A 6,179-nucleotide genomic window follows, 5' to 3' on the forward strand; every position below is an offset into this window, starting at 1 on the left:
AGAATGGTCCTGAACTCCCGACCTCAGGTGATCTGTCCACCTCAGCCTCCCAAGGTGTTGGGATTACAGGCGTGAGCCACCGCGCCTGGCCTGCCTGGCTAATTTTTTAAAAGTTTTTTGTAGAGATGGGGTCTCACTATGTTGCCCAGGCTGGTCTCAACTTCCTGGTCTCTAGCAATCCTCCTGCCTCAGCCTCCCATGCTTGGGATTACAGGTGGGAGCCACCATACCAAGCACCAAGTGAATTTTGGAACTCTGGAGATGGAGCGTGCAGGACCGCCCTTCCCAAGCCTCCCTTGTGATCTGCTCTCAGCTCTGGCCCAGATGAGCCAGCAGCTCACCTCCAATCCTCTGGGCTCAGCGCCCATCTTCTCTCCACTTCCCTTCTTCCCTCCAGCTCCGGAACGGGTGCCCCGAAGCCAGGAGCTCTGAGCCTCAGCCGCAGCTCACCGTTCTCACCCTGGCTTCAGGAGGCCCAGACGTGTATGCCTCCTGCCACCTCCCCTCAGAGCTGAGACCTGGAGATGCCTGCATGGAGCTAAGGGGCATTTCATTCAAGCATTCATTCAATGTTTAATGAGGCCCAACTACGACCCAAGGGCCCTGCTCTCGCGGAAATGACATTCTCTTTTTTTTTTTTTTTTTGAGACGGAGTCTCGCCCTGTCGCCCGGGCTGGAGTGCAGTGGCTGGATCTCAGCTCACTGCAAGCTCCGCCTCCCGGGTTCACGCCATTCTCCTGCCTTAGCCTCCAGAGTAGCTGGGACTACAGGCGCCCGCCACCTCGCCCGGCTAGTTTTTTTGTATTTTTTTTTTAGTAGAGACGGGGTTTCACCGTGTTAGGATGGTCTCGATCTCCTGACCTCGTGATCCGCCCGGGAAATGACATTCTCATGGGGGAGGCACGCGGTCCAGCGGTCACGAGACATTCACAGCCCAGATTTAGTGGAAGTGATTTGCGGATATTGAGAGCATAGGGGGAAAAGGCCTCTCACAGGTGGCGGGTGGCCCTTTAGGATGAGAATTGAAGGATGAGAGTTGCTTGCTGTGTGGTTGTGCAGGCTCCAGGCAGGGAACAGAAGGCAGAGGACTCCGGTGGGCATCTCTGAAGCATCCAGTGCAAATGTTCAAAACTAAGCTGACAGCCTGGGCTACATGGTGAAACACCGTCTGTACCACAAAAATATAAAATTTCTCTTTTTTTTTTTTTTTTGAGATGGAATCTTGCTCTGTTGCTCAGGTTGGAGTGAAGTGGTGTGATCTTGGCTCACTGCAACCTCTGCCTCCTGGGTTCAAGCAATTCTGACTCAGCCTCCTGAGTAGCTGGGATTACAGGCATGCACCATCTTTTTTTTTTTTTTTTTTTTTTTTTTTGAGACGGAGTCTCGCTCTGTCGCCCGGGCTGGAGTGCAGTGGCCAGATCTCAGCTCACTGCAAGCTCTGCCTCCCGGGTTTACGCCATTCTTTCGCCTCAGCCTCCCAAAGCTGGGACTACAGGCGCCCGCCATCTCACCCGGCTAATTTTTTGTATTTTTTTTAGTAGAGACGGGGTTTCACCGTGTTAGCCAGGATGGTCTCGATCTCCTGACCTCGTGATCCGCCCGTCTCGGCCTCCCAAAGTGCTGGGATTACAGGCGTGAGCCACCGTGCCCGGCCTACGTGCACCATCTTGCCTGGCTAATTTTTGTATTTCTAGTAGAGACGGGGTTTCACTATGTTGGCCATGGTTGGCCGGGCTGGTCTCGAACTCCTGACCTCAGGTGATTTGCCTGCCTCGGCCTCCCAAAGTGCTAGGATTACAGGCATGAGCCACTGCGCCCAGCCCCCAATTTTTTTTATTTAGCTGGGAGTGGTACACGTGCCTGTAGTCCCAGCTACTCGGAAGGCTGAGGCCTGAGAATCCCTTGGACCCAGGGGATGGAGGTTGCAGTGAGTCAAGTTCGTGCCACTGCACTTCAGCCTGGGTGACAGAGCGAGACCCTGTTTCCAGAAAAACAAAAACAAAAACAGAAAACAAGACCCTGAAAAACTAAATTCACAACCTATGCGACGCCCCTGCTGGCATTTCCCTTGGCCATGAAGGGGCCCCTCCACTGAGCCCACCGTGTAAGTCCAAAACCCAGAGGCCACCTTGTGTCCCCTCCTCCTCCTCCCCCCAGGGACTGGTGGGTCGTCATCCATCTGCTCTCTGAGCCACCTGGCAGCACCTGCTGGCTCTTTGATTGCTGGGTTCTTCCAGCCCAGTCTCCATGTTCAGCTGAGTGTCTTTTGCAAATGTAAAATTTGCTCCTGTCTCTGGCTTCCCCTTTGTTCTTAGGATGAGACCCAAAATCCCTAACGTGGCCTTTGAGGGCCTTTCCTGGGTGGCTCCTACCCTCTTCCTCCTAGTGTGGTTCTTGCCACGCTGCCTTTCAGTTCCTGGAAAGCTGGCCCCAGGGCCTTTGCACCAGTGTCTCCTCCCAGCTAGAGGCAAGCTTGCCTTCAGCTTCAGCTCCACCTCCCAACTATTCCCACTGCTCTGCTGCTTTTTTTTTTTCCCCCGGTGTCACCATACCTGGCTAATTTTTCATATTTTAGTAGAGACAGAGTTTCACCATGTTGCCCAGACTGGTCTGAAACTCCTGAGCTCAGACAATCCGCCCACTTTGGCCTCCCAAAGTGTTAGGATTACGGGTGTGAGCCACTGCGCCCAGCCTCTGCTGCAATTTTTTTTTTTTTTTTTTTTTTTTTTTTTTTTTTTTGAGATGGAGTCTCACTCTGTCGCCAGGCTGGAGTGGAGTGGTATGATCTCGGCTCACTGCAACCTCTGCCTTCCAGATCCAAGCGATTCTCCTGCCTCAGCCTCCTGAGTAACTGGGATTATAGGCACGCACCACCATGCCTGGCTAATTTTTGTATTTTTAGTAGCGACGGGGTTTCACCATGTTGGTCAGGCTTGTCTCGAACTACTGACCTCGTGATCCACCCACCTCGGCCTCCCAAAGTGCTGGGATTAGAGGCGTGAGCCACCACGCCTGGCCCTCTGCTGCACTTTTAAGTGGATAATCACATGAGTATTTGTGTGCCTGCCCAAGCCTAACCCCTCCTCGAGGTAAACTCTCTGGGACAGGGACAGCTCAGTGTTGCTCACCATTGTATCTCCTGGGCCCAGCACAGCCTGGCACACGCTAGTGGCACCACATTGATGGCTGCACAGTGGTCGAGGATGGATGAACTAAGGAAAGAACCTGCTGTGGAAATCCCGGATTCCTCCCCTCCTTCACTGTGGTCCAGCTCAGTCCCACCCAGTGAACGGGGCTGGACTCACACACTTGGGGGCCGGTGAACGGGTGTGTGGAGAACTCCGAGTCCGCACCAAGCTGAGGGGGCTGCACTTCGGCCCTTTAAGGACTGAAAACAGCTTTCCCCACTTCCCTCTGCCTTTGTAGCAAGATACCCTCAGTGGCTATCACAGAAAGCATTTTGCAGTGGTAGAGCCACTCTGGACCCCACAGAAGACACCTATGGTGGGGGTGGGGGGAGAGTTCCTGCCTCTGATCATCCCTCAGAAGAAACAGGGGTCACCTAGGCCCTTTCCTGTTGCACAGAAGGGTCCAGCGCCACACGGCTAGTAGGTGGCATGGTGGGTGGTAATGCTACAGTTTTTGAACTTAAAAAGAGAAAAATCAGTAGACTTTTCTGATGTAAAACAGAAAAAAGTGGGTTAGCACAAGACACAGGTCATAAAGACCTTACCGAGAAAACGGTTTGCAGTAAAGAAGCTAAAACCCACCAAAACCAAGATGGCTTATTTATTTAGAGGTGGAGTTTCGCTCTTGTAGCCCAGGCTGGAGTGCAATGGTGTGAACTTGGCTCACTGCAACCTCCGCCTGCCAGGTGCAAGCGATTCTCCTGCCACAGCCTCCTGAGTAGCTGGGATTACAGGAATGCTCCACCATGCCTGGCCAATTTTGTATTTTTTTTTTTTTTTTTTAGTAGAGACAGGGTTTCTCCATGTTGGTCAGGCTGGTCTTGAACTCCCGACCTCTGGTGATCCACCCACCTCGGCCTCCCAAAGTGCTGGGATTACAGGTCTGAGCCACTGCACCCGGCCCAAAATGATTTTTTTTTTTTTTTTGAGATGGAGTTTCGCTCTGTCGCCCAGGCTGGAGTGCAGTGGCCTGATCTCAGCTCACTGCAAGCTCCGCCTCCGGGGTTTACGCCATTCTCCTGCCTCAGCCTCCCGAGTAGCTGGGACTACAGGCGCCCGCCACCTCGCCCGGCTAGTTTTCTGTATTTTTTAGTAGAGATGGGGTTTCACCGTGTTAGCCAGGATGGTCTCGATCTCCTGACCCTGTGATCCGCCCGCCTCGGCCTCCCAAAGTGCTGGGATTACAGGCTTGAGCCACCGCGCCCGGCCCCAAAATGATTTCTTTACCGCAACCTGTAAATTCATCAGTTGAAACCCTGCCTAAGAAAACTGAGCTTTTCTGCTAGAGAGGGGTGGTGCCAGGCACCCTGCCTGCCTCTCTTCCCCTCTCCAAGTTCCTTCCTGATCTTCTGATTAGCTTTCAACTGCACTGTAGAAGATGCCTGGGAACCAGGGACAGGTTTCTAAAGCAAAACTCAGCTCAGGTACAAAACTAATTTTTCTGTACCTTTCTGTAATGCAACACACAAAAAAAGCTTTAGCATCTTGTTGAGACAGGGTCTTGCTCTTGTCACTCAGGCTGGGCAGTGGTGCAATCACAGCTCACTGCCGCCGTGACCTCCCAGGGACTCAAGCAATCCTCTTGCCTCCGCTTCCCGAGTAGTTGGGACAACAGGTATGTGCCACCACATCCAGCATTTTTTTTTTTTTTTTTTTTTTTTTTTTTTTTGAGATGGAGTCTCGCTCTGTCACCCAGACTGGAGTGCAGCACCACGTCTGGCTAACTTTTTGTATTTTTAGTAGAGACGGGGTTTCACCGTGTTAACCAGGATGGTCTTGATCTCCTGACCTCATGATCCACCCGCCTCAGCCTCCCAAACTGCTGGGATTACAGGCGTGAGCCACCGCGCCCAGCCCCAGCTAATTTTCTTAATGTTTTTATACAGATGAGTTTACACTGTATTACCCAGGCTGCTGTTGAACTCCTGGGCTCAAGAGATCCTCCTGCCTCGGACTCTCAAAGTGCTGGGATTACAGGCATGAGCTTACGCTGGACCCTTGGGATAATTCTTGAGAGGTAAATCATTCTCGTGAAGATTCTGGCCAGGCACGGTGCTCACACCTGTAATCACAGGACTTTGGGAGGCTGAGGTGGGTGGATTGCTTGAGCTCAGGAATTTGAAACCAGCCTGGGCAACATGGTGAAACCCCTTTTCTATAAAAAGTACAACAAAAATTAGCTGCATGTGGTGGTGTGCACCTGTAGTCCCAGCTACTGAGAGGGCTGAGGCGGGAGGAATGTTTGAGCCCCTGAGGTTGAGGCTGCAGTGAGCTATGATTGCATCACCGCACTCCAGCCTGGATGACGGCAAGACCGTCTCAAACAAAACCACCACAAACAGACGCCAATATCTTAAATGCCAGGAGTATGAGCTTTTTTTTTTTTTTTTTTTTTTGCTCACTTCTATTTCTAGGTTTTCTACATAAATGTGTTACCTTTTGATAAGAAAACCATAGATGGTGTTACTACTGGTGCTCCCAAGGCGGGGAGAACCCTCCCAGCTGACGGCGCCCGGCTCTCTGCTGCCCTCACTTGGCCTCTCCACACCAGGCCCCGGTAGGAGCTGAAGCGGCTGCTGGACCTCAGGTTTAAACATGATGTTCCCAACATCTTGAGGACCTGAGGTTAGTGAGCTCAGAGGCGTTTGTGGCTCCCACTGCAGACAGCTCCTGATGGGGAGCCGGCCCAGCCCTTCACCCTCATCTGCCCTCAGGGTCTGATTCAGGTTGGTCCTGCCAGCCCCTGGGAGCCAGTCCCCTGCCACTCACTGGCTGTGATCCTCCTGCCCGCTGGGCACTGAGCCAGAATGACAGGCCACCGTGGTAGAGCTCCTCTGCACTGTGCTGTGGCTTAAGGTCCTCACATCAGCCCTGGATGGCCGTCCTGTTACTTCCATGTCAAACTGAAGCCAACAGAAATGCAGATCTGTCACCAGGAAAGTGACCCCAGAGCTTGTGCCATGACATCCTGGCCATTCCCCATCCCTGCCG

The sequence above is a fragment of the Rhinopithecus roxellana genome, chromosome 12 (assembly GCF_007565055.1).
Source record: "Rhinopithecus roxellana isolate Shanxi Qingling chromosome 12, ASM756505v1, whole genome shotgun sequence".
Taxonomy (NCBI): domain Eukaryota; kingdom Metazoa; phylum Chordata; class Mammalia; order Primates; family Cercopithecidae; genus Rhinopithecus; species Rhinopithecus roxellana.